This window comes from Notechis scutatus, chromosome 1 (genome assembly GCF_049901735.1).
Source record: "Notechis scutatus isolate UNSWTSFEM ecotype Mainland chromosome 1, rNotScu1.2, whole genome shotgun sequence".
Taxonomy (NCBI): Eukaryota; Metazoa; Chordata; class Lepidosauria; order Squamata; family Elapidae; genus Notechis; species Notechis scutatus.
The window spans coordinates 110,580,393-110,604,396 of record NC_142009.1 but is presented as its reverse complement, the minus strand read 5'-3'; the positions used below and the strand labels follow the sequence as shown (position 1 = coordinate 110,604,396).

Here is a 24,004-nt window from a genome sequence, read left to right as displayed (position 1 = left end):
TTCTCCTCTCTTTGTTTACCTTCTTCCTCAATTTTTTGGAATCTCTCATCATACTTCACCATCATTTGTTGAATATTTTCCACTTTTTCATCAGTCTTCTCTGTTCTTTGTTCAATAGTATTTGTTTTTATCTTGAGATCTTGGATTCCTTGCATAATCATCTGTAAAGTCACTTTTTCTTGTTCTTTATCTTGCTTCAACATTGTCTGAATTAAACGTTGTCCTCCAGCTGGTGGGGAGGCAGAGGTAGAGGTAGAGACGCCAGAAGATATGGGTTTCCTGCTCATTTTAGATGCTTCAAGACTTCAAATTCTTTTTAACTTTTAATCCAACTGGTAGAATAGCCAATTATAATCCAAAATGGAAAAATCCAATAGTAAAAAGCCCGATGGCAAAAAGGAAAAAGGAGAAAGAGAAGAAGAAAAATCTTCAGTTTCTTCTAGACCCTAATCCAATTATGAAGTAGTCCACAATAAAAAATGAAAAATAGAAAGAAGAAAAAAGCCCAAAGATAATAATAATAATTAGAAAAAAAGAACAAAAATAAGGAAAAAAAGAAAAAATTCCTTCAGGTTCTTCACACCTTAATCCAATTTAGGAAATCTCAATAATAAAAAGGAAAAGGCAGAATGGTCCAAAAACATGGATGGAAAAAGCAAAAAAATCCCAGTAAAAAGAAGGAAAAGAAAAATAAAGAAAAAATTCTGAGGCTTTCCCTTTAAAATAAAAAGCAAAAATAAGAGTATTACTAAAATTAAAATTTACAGAGAAGCTGGTAAGGAGGGGTACCACAACTGAAAAGAGATAAGAAAACACACTGCACTTTGTTTAGTTGTCCAAGGCTCTTATTATGACTCTCTTCTCCACAAGCTTCAAAGCCAAGCCTCAAGTGTTAAAATGTTGATAAGAGTCCAGGAAAGCACCTGTAATAATATTCTGCTGCGCTCTTCCCTCTATCTTATCAAATTAAAATGTCCTTGAGAAGGAGTCTTTTCACAGTTCTCTCCAATTCAAATAAAATATTTTCAAGCCTCTAGTTGGCAGTGTTACAAAATTTCCTAATACACTTTCCCCCAGCCAGAAAAACATAGTTTAAGTTGAGAAAAAAGAGAAAATATTTACATGTATATATATATATATAAAAAAAGAGAAAATAACCAAAGGGAGCCTCTGTCCTAAAAGAAAATTAAAAAATCAAAAGGAGCATAAGTATATATATATATATATATATATATATATATATATATATATATATATATATATATATATATATATATTTTGTGTGTGTGTGTGAAAATAACCAAGACCTCTGTCTAAAAGAAAATTAAAAATAAAAGAGATAAGAATGTGTGTGTATGAGAAAATTCAGTCTGGTTAACTACAAAGTCATGCTAAAGTCCAGTAAAAAAAAAAAAGTAAGAGAAAGAAAAAAAAATCCAAGCCTCAGTTTGACGTCCCTTTAAAAAGCGCCGCTCATACAGTTTTGTCAAAAAATCTCACACGTTTCTTCTCATATTCAGAGTGTCCTTTCAAATCTCAGCGAGTTAGCAAAAAAGAAGAAGTTTCTCACCCAGCTGACACACTTTCACTTTCAGCCTCTTCCTTTCCGGAGCTGTCCCGACTTCAGCAGCTATGGAGGCTGCCTCTCTGCCGCCGGCAAAAGGACTTCTCCCAGATCAACCAGGGACTTTGCGATGTCCCTGGGGTCCACGGAGTGCGCCCTTCATGATCACCGTGTCTACAGGACGGTTTAGGTCCGTTGGGACCGACCAGGGGCGAAAATATCAGCTGCGATCTCAGAGCCCTGAGATTGCAGCTGTATCGCCGTGACGAAGCTCCGCCTTCTCAGCATTGCAGGCTAATTCTGTTGACTGGCAACTGCCAATAGTTCAATTCTCAGCAGCTCAAGCCTTCCATCCTTCCAAAGTTGGAAGGAGGAGCCAGATTGTTGGGGGCAAAATACTGACTCCATAGACCACTTAGACAGGGCTGTAATGCACTGTGAAGTGGTATAAAAGTCTAATTGCTATTGCTATTAACTCTAACCAGATATTCCTGCAGCTCTGAACAAAATCTTTAATTATAAGTTCTTAAAATTAATCTCTGATTATATGCAGATCAGTTTCCCTTTATCAGTAAGTAACCAGAGTTATCAGATACTCCAGGCAATCAATTTTTTGTGGCCTGTACCCTTAAGTACAGGCCACAATCCAGGCCATGATCTTAAAGCCAATTGGAAAGTGTCTATTTTCATGATAAGTAAAACAGCAGACTATGAAATTGGTCACTTTAAAAATCTTAAATCTTTCTGGTGCAATTCATTTTTGCTTAGGGGCTTTGCTTTGCTTGTTCTATATCTTGAACAACATAATATAGCATGTACTCATTGATGTCCGTAAATTCCTTTGTCTCCAGATGAAAGAAAAGTGAACCTGTGTAGTGAGAAACTACTGCCTTTTAGCAAAAACAGTATAGTCTTTTCAACACATACCTCACAAATTATAAAAAAGGATGCTCAGGTAAAAAGAGGAAGGCTGCACCATTTTTAACTCTTGTGAAGAAGACATGCTTTTGGGATATGTTAATAACACAGTTCTTAAATTTGCAGGAGTCTGATATTTTGTGCCAGTTATTGTCTCAAAAAAGAAGACTCACTTTCCAAAGAACCAAAACAACAACAACAAACAAGCAAATATTTTGGATGAGAAATCCTATTTGATCCAGTTTTTTGTTTTGACAACAAACCATCTAAATGACAAGGGGAAGAGTGCAAATAGGTCATAAGCACAATAGCCCTTTCCCCATTTTTAACAGTAATTTTATTGGAAATTACACTTACAATGATAAAAACCTAACACAAACTTAAAAGAAAAGAAAAAAATAGAAGGTGCAGAAAAGAAGAAAAAAGAAAAAAATAGGAATATATTAAAGGAAAATAAATATATAAAGAAATTATTTCTCCCTTCATCACAAGTATAAGTGATTTTAGTAATTTCTCGCCTTCTCGTAAAATGCAATAAATGACCTCTTTTTCTCATCTGCTATCTCAAATCCTTAAAACCTAATCATTTCAGTCCTGATCAACAAAGTCCCTAAAGAGTTACAAGAGATAACAACTTCTATTTTAACCTTGATGAAATAAATCAACATTACATTCATTTCTTTTTTTTAGCAATCTTGATCTTTAATTCTTGCAAATAATGTTATTTCTTTTAATTGTTCTTTGTCCCTGGTCACAAAATTCTTCAAAGCTTTATCTAGTCTCTTTTGTAAATCCTGCATAGAAGTACAGATCATGTTTTTGGTTTATTATTTGTAAATCCCTTATAATTATTAAGACATCAGCTGGTTTCATTTGTATATCCAGTGTAGCATTTTTTTTGTATTATTCCTATAGCCTATCATTTTAAAATCCACTTTTAGATCAGTCTGTCTTGTCCAGAAAAACTTGTTCCTTTTCCTAGCATCTTTTAAACTCACTATATCTACAGAGGAAGATGTTTTTAAAATTAATTACCACAATAATGCATATTTTCAACAAAATAAATAAACATTTGAACAAAATGTTAAAAAGTTATGATATTTATGTAGTTACTTACCAAGCACATCTTAATTATATTAAAGTAACCAAAATATATTTACAATTCCCAAGGCATGTCACAACTTTTGAGCACCCCTAATGTTTGGAAATTGAAAATTGATTATTCTTGTCTCTATTGAATAAAGTTCCATTCATTCCATAGCAGTACAGCTTAGAATTGTTTTCAGCATCAGTCAAAAATGTCAGTTATCTTTTGAAAAGCAAGAAGCACTATGATTTTTTTGTTTCTGAAAACTGTAGCATTTTAAAGTCAGCCGTTTAAAACAAAAATCCAAAAGATATCTCAATGAGTGTTCTTTAGTTTTTCTATTTTCCCCTTTCTGCAATTCAAATATCCCAAAAGGACAAGTCTGAAATCATTTTTACTTCTTAATTTCTATTGTTAATAACTGACATTCATAGAGATACTAGTCCCATTTTAGAGGGTTATGGGTCAGTGAGCATTCTTGTGCTGTGGTGTTTCTCAGATCGAGCTTCAAGACAATCCAAATCTCTAATAATGGCTGCAGAGCTAGGAATGGAGGAGGGGAGAAGGATCATTTAAAATTGTCCTGGGTACATGCCAAAAAGAGAAGAATGGCTGCTTTGTAAATGGACATCTAGAGGCCAGGAGTAAACATGTAGCTATACTTGACACACCAAGCCTTTGCCAAAACCGTTAGACTGAGTAATCCATGCCAGTTCCTCTTTAGGCTGCTACAATAGAGACAACTTCCTCCAATTACGACAGTCATTTTTCTGAAAACATCTTCCCAGGAACTCTCAAATTAGCAACTGCCTCAGAGTAAATGAATTCTAATTCCACCAACATTGGTGAATGTGTCAGCCTTTTCTACCTTTAGTTGCATCCCTCCCACCCTCTTTCTTTTCCCAAAAATATTTATTTGTCTTTTATCATTTTCTTAGTTTAGCAAAGGTAGATCCCATTCCAAAGAAAACCAGTTAGCTTGGCTTATAAGAAGCACATCTAATTTATATTGTGAGTATTTATATAGCTTTTTCCTCTCTTTTTCTCCCACCCACCCCTGACACTGTTCCCTGCTATCGTCACCTCTTTCTTCTCCTTAGCTTTGAAAAGAGACTTCAGTGCCTGGAGCAACATTCAGAAAGAGCAAGCGTGTGTAGCAATGCCAATCCGGATTTCCCAGCAGTGGACTGCAGCTTCAATGGTCCTCACTCATTTATCCTATCCTTCAGGAATTGATGTACCCCAGGGTTCTATCTAATAATGTGCCTTCCGCTTCATATTCTTAGATAGTCTTCTGTGTTACATATATTTTGCATGGACAAGCAGGTAATCTCTCTCCATGCTTAGGAAGAAGTTATTCTTTGTGCAAATTATTGAAAGTATCCATACACATACAGATAATCAACAACACTGATGTTATGGCAAGGAATAAAAGACCTCTGAGGGACAAAGCTAATAACTTCAACTTAGATTGGCAACTACATAATATTACAAGAGAAATATGAAAATTTGTTTAGCCTAAGAGAGGCACAGTCACTAGCCCCAAGCTACATCATTTAAATAAAAGTTCTATTTGCTTCAGTCTTGTGGACTGCAATGGCATCCAAATGAGAATTCTACCCAACCTTTGTGTCCTCTATTTCAATCTGGTCTTCCAAAAATCTGTTATTTTACCTTTTATATTTTATTGGTTTTATTGTAATTTATTTGGTAGTCATGAGTCACCTTAAATTGTTGGGAATTTGTCAGCAAAGAAGTTTAACAAATTATTCATATTGTTGTTAGTATTGTTATATACCCAACAATGTGAAATCACAGTTACCAGTTCTTTAGCTGGTTCTCATATGCATTGAGTGTTTTCCAAGAAACTTAGGGTGTCATAATTTATCAGCATAGAAAATGTGAGGATCCAAGCAATGTGAATTTTTATAATTGACAGATGGAAATATTCTCAATAGGCAAGATTCTTTGATATGGCATCCAATGTGCCAATAACCATAGAACCATCAGTTTTTTTCCATAACGTTTCAACTTTGATTTTCAGATCTTGATACATTGTGAATTATCCAGTTCTTTTTTTTTTTTTTTCTATTCTACTGGTACTAGTCTCTGGTATTGCCACATCAATTATCCACACATTCTTCTTTTCAACTACAGTTAAATATGGTCTATTATGAATCAAGACAACGGTTTGCATTAGTAAATCACACAATATTTTGACCTGCTCATTTTTATTTTTCAACTATGTGTTCCATCCATTTCTTCATTACTGGCACACGATAATTTTTACAAAAATTCCATGAATAGTTTTGGTGACTTTGTTATGTTGTTGTTTATAATCAGTTTCTATGGTTGTTTTACACAAGCTAACTTTTCTATATTTATTCTAGCTCTCTTAGTTTCATTCCAAATTCATAAGACAGGTATGTGCTGACAAATAGGAACTTATATTCCACAAGTACCATGGTCTAGACTCCTGGTGAAAGAAGCAAAATCCTGTAGGCATTGCCACCAAAGCCTCAATTTGATTTTACCTGCAGGGCTGGAATCAAACTACAAAACAGGTATCTGCCATATTTGTGAAGTTATAAGATAAGCAAAACATTGACTGAGCAGGCTGGTTGCATGAGAGGAGCAATGTTCTCTCCTATAGAACAAGACAGAAGAGAAGCACCAAACTGGGAACCTGGCATGGTGTAAAAGAGCTGTGAGAATTACTAAAACATAACTTTGATTTCCTCATCTGGACTACCTCAAAAAATCTATACGTGGACACAACACTAATTAGTCATAGCTAATTCAGGGCAAAGAGAAGCAGCTTGGCACAATAGTTAAGGCATCAGTGTAGAAACTGAGAGTTCTAGTCCTGCCTTAGACACAAAGCCAGCTGGAGAACTTCAAGCCAGCTACTCTCTCTCAGCACTAGGAAACATTCAAGGACAAAATACTTCTGGAAAACCTTGCCAGATTTGTCCAGGCAGTCACCAGATTTCAAAAACTGACTCAAGGCATACACACACACACACACACACACACACACACACACACACATATACACACATTAGGGGCTGCCAAATATTGTCTAGGCATCAATGGGCATAACAGCAATTTCTCATTACCATTCCCTTGCCACCCAATGTAGACTATATATCTGCATTCTTGTCTTATTAATTCCAGGTTGCTAATAATAATAATAATAATAATAATAATAATAATAATAATAATAATAATAATAATAATAATAATAATAATAATAATAATAACAACAACAACAACAACCAAACATTTTTGAAGCACCAGAATTAGATCTGCTATGAGGTAGGTAAAAGACATGCAAATATATTTTAAAATATAGATTTTGAAATCAAATGAGTTATGAGAAAACAGAGGGAATACCAAGGACCCTTTTAGCATTGCTTATATTGTCATTGTTTTTTATTTTATGTACAATACGTGATTGTTGTAAAATAACACTAGCAATTACTGCAAAGGTAAACGCATATCCTGCAAATTTAACAATTTTTTTTTTCTCTCTCTCTCTGTGAACTAATTATATTGGAATACCTTAATAAAAGTACACATTGCAGGTTTTCTATTTCCCTGGAAAAGGTCATCCTTTATTCTGGTTACATAGCTAGAGAGAAAATCATATTAGCACAGTGACCTAGTGAGTGATTGCATAAGCCTCCAATGATTTGCATTATCTGACTGTAACAGAGTTGTTCTCCTTTTTGCTAAATGAGTAAGAGAGACCTCCATGACAGTCAGGGGAAGTTCAAAGCCTTTGAATTTTAATACAATGTGCTCATTATCTGCAACTAGGTTAACGACTGTACAGCACTGATGGGATGCTGGCGTGCTTTCTATAAAATACTGAACACTCAGTGAAAGTTTCTCTTATTTTTGGCAAAAGTCAATAGGGTTTCTGCTTCTTCAAAGATACATCAACCCCCTGATGTGCCACAGAAAGAGTGAGCTCACTTTATTCTCTCTCTTGAAATGATTCCTAACTAGAATCTAAAATTGTAACTTTTATTTTCTTCCAGAATGATACTGCCAGCGGTATTAGAAACCTTTGCTCTTTTAAAGAGATAGGGTGCTTGATTAATAGTATATGTTATTGTGCAGTGGTGTTTTTTTAAAAAAAATTACCAAATGCTGATATCCAGCCATAGTTTTACTGGGTAAAATTATATAATTGGATATAGATTGACTTGAAAATAAGTTCCATTGGATTCAGTGGGATCTGTTTCTAAATAAGTATACATAGTTTGTGTTGTTAAAGAATCAATATTTTGATTCTTAGATTTTTGATTCATAGATTGTGTTTTTAAAGGATTGTGCAATTTTGATAGAAAAATATTGCTAACACTACTAGTAGTAATTATAGTAGTAGTTTTAAAAAAGAAACCTGATTCAATAGCTTCCTAATTTAATTTAGAGTTTAATTCAAAGCATGATTTAGAAATCCAGTATCTTATCTGCCACTGGATATTACTGGAGACTAATGACTGATTACTGGGGTTTTTTTCCTGAAATGTTTTCTAATGTTTTAACATCATTTTTTCTGTTGAGATACATTTCATAGGTATAATGGATGTTTACATGCCGGTATGTTATTTTTGCTTTATTATTTATGAAAAGAAAAATGCCTTTAATTTTTTACTCTTCCTCAAAACTGGGATGAAACAGGTAGGCCTGTTTGCTTTCCCACTTTGGCAGTGGGAAAGCCTGCCAAATTTCAGAAAACAATCTATAGCAAAATTTGCACAATAAATAATTTCAGTGATTTGGAAGTACCCTGTTTCTCCAACAATACGGCCTCCCCCAATAGGAAGTCCCAGCATGTTTTATAGGCATGAAATGAAATTAAGCCCCTCCCCCCAAATTAAGGCCTATATTAAAACATGCGAAATGGGGGGGAATGGTGGGGGGGCTTGCCGTTAGGAAGTACTTTTGTTGCACACCCAGATATGGGGCTGCCTGCGTTGACCCCGATACGAAGTGCCCCACCAACGCCGAGGTCAACATCCAAGCCGTTGCTGCCCACCCGCCCGAAGATGCAAGCGGGGGGAATTAAGTCACCCCCGAAAAGACGGCCTAGCCATTTTTGGGGGGCTCAAAAAAAAAAAAGACCCGGCCTTATTATATGAGAAACACGGTAGAAGATAAAACATTATTTCATCTTCCTTATTTTTGGTAGGCAAAAGCTATGAAAAATATCAGATACTGTGAAAATTACATAAAGACTCATGGATGTTTTTACTTGGTACAACAATCATGGATTTTTAGAGTAGGAGATAAAAGATTTATGAGGGAATAACACCAGTGGTGGGATTCAAATTTTTTTACTACCAGTTCTGTGGGCGTGGCTTGATAGGCGTGGCTTGACTTGGTGGGTGTGGCTTGGTGGGCATGGCAGGGGAAGGTTACTGGAAAATCCCATTCCATCCCCACCCCACTAACCTGCTTTCCAGCTCTGTTCTTCTGTGCAGGACAACAAAAGAAGACCCAGATTATCAGCTGGGACTAAGGAGACAGAAAATAAATGAGGGCAGGGCCAGTCAGAGGTGGTATTTGCCGGTTCTCCGAACAACTCAAAATTTCTGCTACTGGTTCTCCAGAACTGGTCAGAACCTGCTGAATATCACCTCTGAATCACACTACATACCTCAAGGTCTTGTAGGTATGTGGACAATCAAGAGTGACCATGGAAGAAAGGATCACTCCTAGAAAAAAGATCAGATCAGGAGTGACTATATTAAATTATAAAATGTATGGTGGGTAGAGGTTCTTTCTCCAGTCTTGTGGGTTGGTTTCCAAATATTTCATTACCGGGCTCAGTAACATTTTCAGCGGTGCTTAGGAGATGTCAGTATTGGTGTTCCTCTGTTTATAAGGGCTTATAAACAGGCTTATACTGATATTGACATCCCCTAAACTCTGAAGATGTTACCTATAGCCTGGTAGCAAAATGTTCAGACACCACTCACAAGCTCTGAAAACAAGCCTCCACTCTCATTCTACACCCAAGCTATAGGTATTTTCCACCATTGTAAAATGTATAGTTTTAGAAAAACATAGAAATGTGGAATAATTACTGAACTATTCCCTGACACGCGCTCTTTTTCATTTAGTTTAGTCAGACCTCCTAAAGAGCTCAGAGACTTGAGCAAAGCATTATCTGAGGCTCATTCATCATTCCTTTCTCAAATCATTGTGATTTGAGAGCACCGATAAACTGTTCCCTGTGATTAGAATGTACACTTGCTAGTCACTCAGATCCTTGCTTTCTTTTTCCAAATAGGGAAAAAGCAAGGGAAGATTTGCAGGCAAGGGTCTGCTATTCTCCAACCTTCTTTAGTGTTCATAAAGCTTCAGGAATCCCAAGAGTTAGTTCTGATCATTTCAAAGGGGATTTGCTTTACAACAGAGACCAAGTTGCCTTCTTAAGTAACCAGTTCAGTTTAATTCAGAACGTGCTTGAATCTGACAATCACGTCCACAAGAAACCCATGCCTCTTTCATGGACTTATGATAGAGCTTTAACTAAATTGGCCGATTGATGGGTTGTGGTATATGTTAAGATAATATGGGCAATTGAATTGTATCTTTGAAGTTTTGAACCCACTTTACCTTGCAATTCTTTGTCATCGTTCTCAAGGTTCCTCCTTCATTTATCTCAAATAAGAACCAGTATAAGGAATACCAGTAGTCATGTAATCCAAAACCCTTTGCTGGATTCAAATTAATAAAATACAGGTGTGTGTGGGGGGGGTTGTTTACATTATTATTTTCAATGAACTCTCTTGCAATCATTTCTTTGGATATTGTATTTTATTATGCCAATTCTGGATCATATAATTTGGTGAAAATGTTTGAGCACTGTATAAGAAATGTTATAATTTTAGATGAATTTTTATAAAATGATGTACCAATGATATATGTCACTAGAGAAATCATCTAGAATGCATAAAGGCACTTCAAATACATGTTGGAAATGTGAACAAGAAGGGACATTGTATCTTGTTTGTGGATATATAAAAAGGCTAGAGATTTCTGGATTCAAATACACTGATTCAGAGGATTTTAAAGATTTTAATATACAATTGAGACCAGGGGTTTTTCTTTTGGGATTGGTGAACAAACAGTTGGGAAAAAGTCATGGAACCTTGTTTTTGAACACAATAACTGCAGTGAGATTATTGTATGCACAGAGATGGAAAGAGTCAGCATTTCCCACAATGGAAGAATGGTTGGAGAAGATGAGTAGATTTACTGAGGTGGCTAAACTGACATCTTTGATCAGAGAAAAGACAAGATCTGTGTTTACTGCTGGCTGGAAACCCCTTCTGGACTTTTTATGTAAAACAGAAAAAATGAAGGTAAGATTTATGGCTTTGATGATTAGACAGGATAGAAAGGAGAGAGTTAGTTGTAACTAGACTGTAAAAGGCAAATTTATAATTGTACTTATAACTGCTGTAAAAAAGATTGGACTTCTTTCTGTCTCTTTTCTTTCTTTTCTATTCTTCTTTCCTTTCTTTTATTTTCTTGCATATTTGGCTTTCTCTTTGAAGTCTTTTTTTCTTTTTCTTACTTCATATTAGTTTATAATCTTTCTTTTTAAATATGTTTAATAAAATTATGTAAAAATAAAATATATGAACACTTCAGAAATTTATATCAGGAGTATGGCAGGAAAACAAATAATATGCAGTATAAGTGTAGCTGATTTAATCAATATGCTGATATAATATATCCAGATTCAGAAAACTGACTAAAGACACAATAGAGGTAAGAATTTGTCCATATTGATATCTTTAAAAATTGCTGGAAGAATAAAAAGTGATCTTTAAAAGGAAGGAGAGACCTTGAGAAAAAAAATAACAGAACAAATTAAAAATTGAAAGATGGAAAACTTTAAAGTACATGCAAAACTTTAAAGAAGTAATCATGGTAGAATAATGATAGAAAAGCTATGAAAAAAGTCCATAAAATTTACTCGAAGCTATAATTTGAGGGAAAATTGGAGTAAAATGTTTTACAGATGGCATATAACTCTGTTAGTGATTACCAAGGTAGACAAATCATACAACTGTTGGAAATGCTGCAGCAAAAAAGGAATATTTTACTGAATGTGGTGGTTTGAATTGAAATCATAAATATTTTTATTAGGGATGATTTAAAGAAACATAAATGAAAAATATCATAATTTCCTAAGAGCTATGTTGAAAGACAAACTTAATACAACATGGAATGTCTGAAAGTCAGAAAGTCCAGTTTGCCAACAATAAAAAGTTTTAGTGACAAAATCTAGAGAATATGTACATCAATGGCAAAACCAATATATATTCATATTAAAACCCTGATTCTAAACTCAAGCAAGAATGAGCCCTTATATATTATACTGCAAAGCAAGTTCAAGTATTTGAAATACACTGTTTAAGAGAAATGTTAAGAGACCAATAAACAACAATAGATGAAAGTACTCAAATCGATAGTGACAATAATCTTCGTGTTCAATGTTCAAAGTACAGTAAAATATTTAGCGGTAATGGTGGGGGAAATAAATAGAAGGGGACAATGCTACCAAACCTTTTTTTCTTTAGTTTATTTATGTTTTATGTTTATCTTTGCTTTTTGTAACTTTATTCTTCTCTGATTTCTGTCAAAGCTTACACAATTAAAAGTATGCATTAGCACTAATTTTGAACACATGAAATCTGCCTTTATTTAAAATTTAGCAATGGAATGTAGAAAGAATAACAGAATACAATAACAGAATAACAGAGTTGGAAGGGACCTTGGAGGTCTTCTAGTCCAACCCCCAACTCAGGTAGGAAATTCTCTTCCATTTCAGACAAATAGTTGTCCAATCTCTTCTTAAAAACTTCCAGTGTTGGAGCATCCACAACTGCTAGAGGCGAGTTGTTCTACTGATTAATTGTTCTATCAGGAAATTTCTCCTTAATTCTGGGTTACTAAGAGGCCCCAGACATTCAGATTTGTCTGGCAAACAAATCCACTAGATGCTGGGGTTGTTTCATAGGTACCCAAACTAAACAATGGCTTAAATTTATCCATCCATATCAGTGGTGGGATTCAATTTTTTTTACTTCCAGTTCTGTGGGCGTGGCTTGGTGGGCGTGGCAGGGGAAGGATACTGTAAAATCTCCAGTCAGAGGTGGTATTTGCTGGTTCTCTGAGCTACTCAAAATTTCCGCTACCAGTTTTCCAGAACTGGTCAGAACCTGTTGAATACCACCTCTGATCCATACCCTTTTTCTTCATTGTGAAGGAAGAATATTGTACTTAGTCCAGATCACAGTGCATGATGGAATTTAATCCTTGTCTCCAAAGTTCTTGTTATAGCAGGAGATAGAAAGACAGACAGAAATAATAGTTAGATCTCCCTGTGACTGTGCAGTATAAATTTTGAAAAACTGGGGACAGGGTTAAGCTTCCACCTGCAGATGATCTGATCTAAACTGGACTACAGTGTGTTCTCCTACAAGCAGGAAAAACAACCAGAAAACAAGTTGGTCAGTATGTATTAAATATACTGTTTAGACATTGGCTCTTTTTGCAGAGAAAAAAAAACCCAAGAGTTTATCCCAATTTGTGAAAACAGGAAATCCAGCTGCTATTTGCAACCATATCTATTCTTAGTAAAACATACGACTTGCTTGGAAGGTGGAAAGCAAAAACAGGCGAGATAGTTGAATAACAGCTGAACATAACCTTAAATGATGTCATGTAAAAAAGTAAACAGAAGTCACTGAAAGTAGCTAAAATCCCATCTTTAGGTGACATTAAAGCTGCTTCCTCCACTGTACAAGCTCATCGTGAACAGCTAAATTCAGCATTCTCGAGTTCACATACAAAAAGAGCAAAGATGCAGAAAACTAATAAGAATATTTGCATTTTTTCTTAATTCTTTTGGCTGATGGAATTGCTGGGAAAGAGAGTGATGTGAAAGAAATCTTACTGATAATAGCCAGAAGAAAGGAGAAGATAATATGCATTCCTATCAATTCACAATTTATAAGGTATTCTTGCTCCACTACTGTTTGCCATCAACTAGACAAGAGAACAGATTAGTGAGGGTGGCTGAGGAACTGATAGGGTTGAAGCCTTCCTGCTCTCCATCGCCATTGGTTTTTAGTTTTTATTCATTTATTATTAAATTTGTTTGGCACCCATCTCTGAGCAAATAGCCATTTCTTAGTAGACATTAGTGTTGGGGGGAAAAACAATATGTTTTCTTCCTGATGGTGCATTAACAAAGCAGCAAGAGAGAGGGGACAGGACTCTGGCAGGTCTTAGCAAAAGTAACCGAGGCTGCATGTTGCTTCTTTTCAAGGTTTTTTCTGGCTCCAAGAACTGCAAGACAAAGTTCTAAAGTGATACAAACAGATATTGCCTCTGTTTCTATCTCACTCTCCAACATACCTGGAACTCATTTATCCTTCTCTTTCATGAGTACTTGAAGTTTGCCAGCTTTCTTTGCAGATCTGTGGTGGTTATCAACTTCAAATCCTTGGAATTCCAGATCTGCATCAATTTTGTAAAGGATGTTCTTCCAGCTATTTGCCAACAATCAAATTGTCATTATTTTCCTTGCTGCAATAGAATTGTTGATTTCTGATTTTAAAATGTAGTTTTTTTAAAGTTTGAGGAATATGCCATCATCTTATGTCCCTACTATTATCTGATCCCTGCTCCAACACAACCATCATCTCTTCCAAAAATCTATTCTTGAACAGTTTTTTACATTCACAAGTGTTCCTCAATTCCATAAGCTAAATGACTAGTATATTTTGGCGTCAAAGGCATGCACTTAATTTAATTTAGTTTTTCAATTTTCAGGGTACTCTGGACAGCTTACAATTAAAAGAGAATTAAAAAGAAAACATATGTCAAAGAAAATGAAATATAAGTGACTGAAAGACCCAGCACATTAACACACAAAAAAAAACCCACAAAAGGATACCAAAAAAAACCCCAAAGGATGTTGACTACCATCCTCATACAAAACCTGGGAGAAGAAACAACTTCTTAACAATTAGCAAAAAAAAAAAAAAATTGTGAGAGAGAGAGAGACAGACTGAGAGACTCCAGTTGACTTCAGGGGATAGGTGGAAGCATAAGTGGTCCCTCAAGTAGTCAGGCCTTATGTCATGAAGGACTTACATGTTTTTCATCTTTCATGTTCTGTTTTTCCTGCTAGATGAGTAGATGAACAGGAGCATCTTCAGAGGAAGGAGACTGTTCCATTGTTCGAATAAATCTTCTCGTTCACCGTATTCTAATACTTTTGGACACAAAATAGCTCAATTAGTTCTTCTGACACAACAAAAGACCTTTCAGTGAGTTACAGTATATGACTGGCAATTGGTGTGTGATGTCTTTCAGCATTCTTGATTGCCATGACTTGCACCAATCTTCTAGACTTCCCAATCAGACTTCCCGATCTGAGTAATCCATTAATATTTGCAAAAAGTAACACCGTGATCTCTTCCTTGTTGATAATTCATCCTGTTTTTTATTCTTTCTGTTGAAATGTTGAATAGTGTCAGGAACAACACCGGGGGGGACGGGACAGTTTCACCTCCATTATGAATTTGAGACAATATGGGGGACCAGTCCTTGAACAGAAGGAAGGAAGGAAGCTACAGTTATAGAAAGAAATAATGCTGATACTCAGGTCTTATCAGACTCCTAAATATTGTATAGTTGGGCTCAGAAAAATGTGTCTATTGTATCCAAAGTCTGTTAATCCAAGATCTGTTAAGTCAACTGTTGACTGCACTCATCACATAATAGATTGCATGACATGATCTTACATTATCATCCAAGGTAAATAACATTTAAGCTATTCACTTTATTGACAATCATTCTATTCAAATATCAGGGACAGATAGTGGAAGCAGAAGTATCAGATTCAAAACATACAGGTGTGCATAATTTCACAGAATAACTTGTACTGGTGTAGTGTTAGCTTTATCCCAGCTTTGATACATAGGCCAAATTTTTCACTCTGGGCATTCAGCAATGTGGTTCTCTCTTCATCTGTTGGATAATAAACAGCAATACCAAGTTGGAGAATGTTGCTGGAGGCTATTTGTTGTTTATCTATCCAATTTCTACATCGCTCATCTCAACTGAGTGACTTTGGATGGTTTACAATAAAATTATGGTTTTTACAATAAAAACCATAATTTAAAAAACCAAGTAAGAAAGAGAACTAAGAACAAAATTGAGCCACCAACTATCCTCCAAGTTGCATATCACTGTCAGACCCCCATGACAATTACCATAGCCAAGTCTTGACACCCTTACAGCATTTAGTTTGAATATTGCCCATCCATTTTTAAATAAGCATATGGACGTAAGCAACTTTGATATTGGCTACCTAGATACTCTCTGTTGTTATTTTAATTGAAAAATAAAACTAAAGCTCTAATCATATGTATCATCTCCACTTCACTCTAATCATTAAGCTTCATCACTAGTTGAATTCATATCTACAAAGAGGATGTGCAGATAGTTTCCATGGTTCCTAGGGTACTTGCTAATCAAATGTGACAAGATGAATATATTACCCATAGTAGAAAAGATGGAACTGCAATCTTCCTGTTCTTTAAAAAAATCATATTGTCAAATCCAGATCAGCGATTTGCGGAGAAGATATCTGGCATATTGTTTTGTGTGCTGGCTAATGAAAGGCAGCCTGGAATTTATTGGAGTTGTAGTATCAACACAACTGCAAGGAATGTATGCAACAGAATGACAGGACTTTAATTGTTAGATTTCTGTCCCTTTTATGAAAGGTAATGATAATACAAACATTCAGAGAGTTAGGTTTTTACCATAAGAAGGATACAAGGTAAATGTTGAAAATAATAGAAAAATCATGAAATTATTTTTCAAAACATTCTAACTGTAAGATTCAATCAATAAGATTTTAACATTATCAACAGAAATATAGTTAGCACTTCCAGTTTATTGTGGAGAACAATATGGTTCCAAAAGTTTTTCTCTGGTAATATCACACTACTAACCAGAGCATACAAAACATTTGCTAGACCAATACTCGAATACAGTTCATCAGTCTGGAACCCACATTACGTATCTGATATTAGCACAATTGAGAAAGTCCAGAAATATTTCACAAGAAGAGTTCTCCACTCCTCTACTCGTTGTAGAATACCTTATGCCACCAGACTTGAAATTCTAGAACTAGAAAACCTTGAATTACGCCGTCTTCGGTCTGACTTAAGCATGGTATATAAAATCATACATTGCAATGTCCTACCTGTCAATGAATACTTCAGCTTCAACCATAACAACACAAGAGCACACAATAGATACAAACTCAAAGTAAACCGCACCAAACTTGATTGCAGGAAATACGACTTCAGCAATAGAGTGGTCAATGTCTGGAATACTCTACCCGACTCTGTAGTTTCTTCCCAAACCCCAAAAACTTTAACCTTAGACTGTCTACTATTGACCTCACCCCTTTCCTAAGAGGCCTGTAGGGGGCGCATAAGCGCACCAACGTGCCTACCGTCCCTGTCCTATTGTTTCTCTTATTCTTTTATTTTTCTTATATGTACCCATTTCATGTATTCACAACTATGTATACATTTATACTTATTATCTTGTAAACAATTGGCAAATCAAATAAATAAATAAATAAATAAATAAAATAAAACATGAAATTGCTTCAGAAAACATGTTGTTCATTTACACTCGGAATTCACACCAGAGATAAACCCATCTTACATACACACACACACACACACACACACACACACTTATACACACATCCCCAAACACATTTCTAAAGTTTCAAAGCCGTTTTCCTTTAGCACAGGTAGTTCTTGACTTACAACCATAATTGAACTAAGAATCATGATTTTAAGTCATTGCAATCATTAAGTGGTTCACCGTATGATTAAACCCGACTACAATTCTGTAGAGATTCTCAGTCATCCAGGTCATCCAGGTCCCAAAGGTTCTTTTTCAGGACACAACTGGACTTTGTTTTTTCTTTGAAGACATTTCACTTCTCATCCAAGAAGCTTCTTCAGCTCTGACAGGATCCTTCCATACACCCTACTATCCTGTCAGAGCTGAAGAAGCTTCTTCTTGTTAGTAATTTCATATTATTATGATCTCACATCTTTTTACTCTGATGAGTACTTAAATAGGAGTCCCCATTCCTTGTTATTTTATCAGGTGCTAGATTGGTCACACAAGAAAACTAGGCCTGTTGTTTCCTCTTTGCATGTTGAATCATTTTGTGTGTCTTGCTTGGGCTGAATAACTTACAAGAGGCTAATCCCTCTAAATATTTTCTGCATTGAAATTGACTACTTATTGACTAACTGACTACTTATTGAATTGCCAGGATTTCAAGTACAAACTTAGGCATTTCAGGCACTGAGGATCATTTTGTCTGGGAGAAGGAAACTAAAATGTAATGATGTTGCCAAAATATTATTTAATAGAGTATTGTTTTTGAAAGCTTTGTCCCTTATATTTATTATGCTTTGGTCAGTTGACCAACTACCTGAAAAGGAAATGTGTACGGAAGCTTGATATGATGCTAGGTTTCTTCCTGGGGTAGTCATCTGAAATACTTTCAGAATTAATTACAAGACATAGAAACAATATAATTTATTTTTATTTATTTTATTTGGTTTGTCAATTGCTTACAAGATAACAGGTATAAGTAAAAATATAGTTATGAATACATGGATAAGTATAAGAAGAATAAAAGAAACAATAGGATAGGGACGATAGGCACGTTGGTGCGCTTATGCATGCCCCCTACAGACCTCTTAGGAAAGGGGTGAGGTCAATAGTAGCCAGTCTAAGGTTAAAGTTTTTGGGGTTTGGGGAAGAAACCACAGAGTCAGGTAGAGCAGTGATCCCCAACCTTTTTGACGCTGCGGCCCGGTACGGCATCAGCTGGGCGCCGCCATCTTTTTGATGAAAAAGTGCTTCCGGTGACATCACCGAAGCACGTTTTCATCAAAAAGATGGCGGCGCTAGCGCTTCGGTGAGCTTTTCCAGGTAGAAATGGCTTTCTACCTGGAAAAGCTCACCGAATGCTGCCGCCATCTTTTTGATGAAAACGTGCTTCGGTGAGCTTTCTACCTGGAAAAGCTCACCGGAAGCACTTTTTCATGAAAAAGATGGCGGCGCCAGCAAGCCGCGGCCCGGTAGGAGTTGTTCCACGGCCGGTACCGGTCCGCGGACCGGTGGTTGGGGACCCCTGAGGTAGAGTATTCCAGACATTGATCACTCTGTTGCTGAAATCGTATTTCCTGCAATCAAATTTGGTGCGATTAACCTTGAGTTTGTATCTATTGTGTGCTCTTGTATTGTTATGGTTGAAGCTGAAGTATTCATTGACAGGTAGGACATTGCAATGTATGATTTTATATACTATACTTAGATCGGACCGAAGGCGGTGTAGTTCTAGGTTTTCTAGGTCTAGAATTTCAAGTCTGGTGGCGTAAGGTATTCTGCAACGAGTAGAGGAGTGGAGAACTCTTCTTGTCAAATATTTCTGGACTTTCTCAACTGTGTTAATATCAGATACGTAATGTGGGTTCCAGACTGATGAGCTGTATTCGAGTATTGGTCTAGCAAATGTTTTGTATGCTCTAGTTAGTAGTGTGATATTACCAGAGAAAAAAGCTATGCAGGATTAGGTTAACAACTCTTAATACCTTTTTGGCTATGTAATTACAGTGGGCTCTAGCACTTAGATCATTAGAGGTGAGCACTCCAAGGTTCTTGACAGCGTTTGGATCATCAACAAGGTCTTGACTATTCAGCCTGTACTTTATTTTCTGATTTTTTTTTTGCCAATATGTAAGACAGAGCATTTATTTGTTGAGATTTGAAGTTGCCATTTGTTTGACCATTCTGATACATAGTCGAGGTCTTTTTGAAGGGTAGCAGTATTGTCTGTGGTGTTGAATAGCTTTCCATCATCAGCGAAGAGAATGGTTATTCTTAATATGATCACAGAGGTCATTTATGTATGAGTATGAAGAAGAGAGTTGGTCCTAGAACACTGCCTTGGGGGACACCACTGTTGACAGGTACAGAATTTGATAGGACGCTCCCAATTTTGACCATTTGTTGTCTGTTTGACAGGAATGCTTCTATCCAGTTATGCAGGTTTCCAGAGATACCATAAGATTTTAGTTTTAGGAGTAGTTTGTCGTGTACCACTGAATCAAAGGCTTTACAGAAGTCTATGTAGATTGTGTCTGTTGCTTTGCCCTGATCAAGTTGTGTAGTCCATATGTTTTTGCAGTGTAAGAGTTGCAGATTACAGGATAGTTTTTTTCTGAAACAATATAATAATGGTTTTGTGAAATTAATGGTCTTTAAATTTAAAAAAAAATCTGAGATCTTGGAATTTAAATTTGTGGAATTTGCTTTGTTGTCTGTCTATGGAGATCCTCAGTCATTCAAGTCATGGTTGCTTCAGATGGTCTTAAATATTCGTTTTTCTGACCTCCCTATAATACAAACAAAAAGTCTGAATTATAATCTTAGAATCTTTGATGTTCATTTTCCTCAATGGGAATGATACATTATTGCAGTTCTTTTGTGTTTTTATTATTATTTACTTATTCGTTTTGTGTGTTGAGGAATAAAAGACACCAATGGTTAAATAGCAATCTGATAAAATATATAACCAATTTAAAAATCCAAAATAAATATTTTATGAGTATATTAAAAAAAATCTTCCCTAACCTTAATAGAACGTACATTGCAGAAAATGTACTTAGGATCACATCCTAATACCGAGGCACAGCAAAGGTTGATACGTCAAATCCCTGAGCTATTGCAGTACAATGAGTAAACTTATGATAGATTTTCAGTAATGTGCCTGTTAAGTTTTAAGCAGATTCTAATAGTATTTACATCTTGTTCCCTTGAGTATGATAAACAGGTTAGCAATTAACTTTAGCTTTATGGCCTCTAATTGGATAACTAGTTTTCTAATTGTATTTAGCAACAGTGGATATTAGAGAAGACTGTACTAGAACTATTTTAATCACTACAGGTACAGCCTGTATGTGGATATGGAGAATCAAACACTTTGTGAAAAAATTCAAGGAGAAAGTAATTCAGACTACCAACATTTTCTTCTGCAGTGTTGGCACAGTGGTTAGATTGCAGTATTGCAAGCTGACTCTGCTCACTATAATACAAGTTTGATCCTGCCCTTGGGAGCTATGGACAACTGTTCTATTTCCTATGATAACCAAGAATTTGAAGACTACTATCATGTCTTCCCTTAGCTTTCTTTAGGTTAAACATTCCTACATAGCAGTCCTTTATAATAATGAATAGTCTAGAATGGACTTTTAAAACTGAATGAGTTGGCAGAGATTCAAACAACATTATGCAAAGTAGCCTACTGCCTGGGACAGCATTTTAACAAGATTATTAAAAAAAATTCAGTCGCGATTGTATTCTTTGGTTGTTGTGCTTCATACAGGGAAGTCTACAGCTGTTTCCAGCTGTAAGATACACCATCTAAATCAATTCCAATTACACCTTAGTGTTTCAGGTTGGGGGTTTTTTTGTGTGAAAAGCAAGCCATTATAAAAAGAATATGGATTGAATGAAGCTGTGTTGAGTTCAGCATACTGTGAAACACTATGGTGATAAATTCACTTTGCAAATGCCTTGCAAATTCCAAGATTGTATAAACATGGTTACCATTCTTTGCTAGCCACATGGTGGAAGAATGACCTGCCAACACAGCACATTAATGAACTCTTTTCAATGCTATTCTGCATAACTATACATCCACCACAATTCCATCTTCCCAATTGCTGAATTTGATGCAGATGTGTGATAACATTCATATAATCTAATAGGCTTATTAAATCGCAAAATTGAAGACAGGAGTTATCTATTTTTATGTTTTCATTTTGTCCCTGATCAAACAATGACCTGCTTTGTAAAATAAAGTAGCAATAAAGATAATCATTTAATTTTGCTTTTTTATTTTAACACATTCATGACATCATCCCGCTCTTAATATATAGTTTTAAAAGTTTGCATCATTGCTTTTCCAATAACTTATTAAATGAAGAGAAAAACAATGCTCAAATAAAATCATAATTATAGTAGAAACACTGAATGGATTATTTTGATAGACAAGAAGCACGGTTGACAAAAAGAGAATTTGGTCAGAGTTAAAGAGGCAATTGCTGCATGATACAAGTTCTAATGAATACTTTTAAAGTTTCCCAGCATTCTCTGTATACACTGAAATGTTGCCTGATGCCTAGTGAGCTGAACCACAGAAATACCGGTATTGAAAGGAATAGATTTGAAGACTATAAGGAAATCACTGAAATATACACAACTTTGCTTTTAGTTAAAATTGGCAAGAGGTTTTATCCATTGCATTCAAGCAACAAGTTACAACTTTGTCAGATCTAGAAGCTTAGCCCTTGTGTGATCTGAGCCATTTCTTTCTTTCATTACGAGTTTTCTTTTTCCACAAATAAGGCAGAAGTCTAGCTGGTTTCCACAATTGGCAAACAAATTTATTTAAGGATTTCTCATGAATCAGAACTGCTATTTCTTCATGAATTAGTCCATACATTGTTTCATAAATTATGCAAAACAGAGATTTTATATATGGTGAGATCTTTTTATTTCATGAATAAAATCTAGTCAGAATTTTACAAACCTCTAAATGAACAGCTGTTTATTAATACTATCTAGCCACTTCTTTTATTTTAGATTTCATATGTTTATTAGTAAAACAGTCCACCATATTATTCTTTCATGCTTTAACTTTTTATAATTCATTTTGTTATAAAACATTTTTGTGATTGTCCAGAGAGCCATGAAAAAAGACCAAAAAAACCACATCAGAATGTTTTACATAGCATTGGCTGGTGTATGTGAGACCTTTCTTCATGCACATGATCCAGAACAAAATAATTGTAATTGTAGTCAAACCTAATTGATTAAAAAAAAACTGCAAGAGACAAGTCCCATTTCAGAGCCAAGCAGCTGGTTGCTCCTATTGGCTGAGACGAGGAAGGACAACTAACCCTAAAGCCAATAATGGAGTGAGTGAACACTTTGAGACTGAAAGAAGAAAATACCTACGTTCTCCTATGTTCTATTTTTTTTTTAAAAAAAATGTCTTTTTAATATAGCAGTTGCCTTCACAAAATGTGCTTTTACAAAACAAAATTTGTAGGATAAAGTGCACCAGACAATGGAATATCTTATTATCACTTAATAAATGCAGGTAGGATTGTTGTAAGAACCTGATTTTTGTTCCTTATATGGAAGTGAGCAGCTTATGTCTCTAGGGACTGCAGAAGGCAGCCTCTAATATCTGATGAATTTGATGAATTCTAGCAAAAAGTGTGGCATGGTTTTTCAACGAATTTTCATTGTAAAGAAACAAAGCAAACAAAAATCAACATGGTCTCAGATCAAATGCAAACATACACACACACACATATTAAAAACCCTGCAACTTCTTCACCCAGATTAAAAGAAAGGAAACAGACACAAAAATATTTGAAACCCTTCCACATCTTCCCCAAAATCAAAAGAGAAAAGCCAAGTTTTAATTCTCTACTATTATTACCACATTCTAAGCCGTGGTGGCACAGTGGTTCGAATGCAGTATTGCAGGATAACTCTACTGACTGCCAGCAGTTCAATTCTGACCAGCTCAAAGTTGGCTCAGCCTTCCATCCTTCCAAGGTCAGTAAAATGAGGACCCCAATTGTTGGGGGCAACATGCTGACTTTGTAAACTACTTATAGGGGGCTGCAAAGCACTGTGAATCAGTATATAAGTCTAAGAGCTAGTGCTATTCTCCTACCCCCTGTGGCCCTTAGATCTGAAAAAAAAAAGTATAAATAAAACAGCCTGCACACATTAGGAGCAAAAATATTCCCTGTTCCTGTGCTAAGGTGAACTTGTAACATCAAGTACAGTATCAAAACCTTAAACCATGTCAAAAAAAAATTGGAGACTAAGCCATGTTCAGAGAGACTTAGTGGAGTAAAAGTTGAACCCTCTTCAAAAAAAATCCCTATTTTCACTGAGGCTTTTGTTTTACTTAATTCTTTCCCTCCTAACACTGGTAATATATTACTGATTATTCATGCTTCTTCCATGCTTGAGGATGGTAGCCATATAGGTCTGAATTTTTTAGACTGCAGAAAGGAAGGAAAGAAGAATGCTCATTCTTGCCACTGTGATTTGAGCACCTGAATTTTAAATGTTTGAGCTGATGCCAGAATCACAGACCTCTGGATGCACTTTTAATGTCATCCCAATTTCCAGCAAGAAAGCCTTGGTCCTCTTTTGCAGCGAAAGAAAGCAAGAATAGCTTATGA

General features: G+C 35.5%; 1 protein-coding gene across 1 annotated transcript in view; it reads left to right on the top strand.

Moving 5' to 3' along the window:
• The first annotated feature begins 7,393 nt into the window (after positions 1 to 7,393).
• POU3F2 (POU class 3 homeobox 2) overlaps positions 7,394 to 24,004 on the top strand; it is a 50,709-nt gene continuing 34,098 nt past the window's right edge. Inside the window, exons 1-2 of the transcript XR_015745289.1 lie at positions 7,394 to 7,540; positions 10,787 to 10,954. The gene's annotated coding sequence lies outside the window, so the exon portion shown is untranslated. The remainder of the gene's footprint in view (positions 7,541 to 10,786; positions 10,955 to 24,004) is intronic.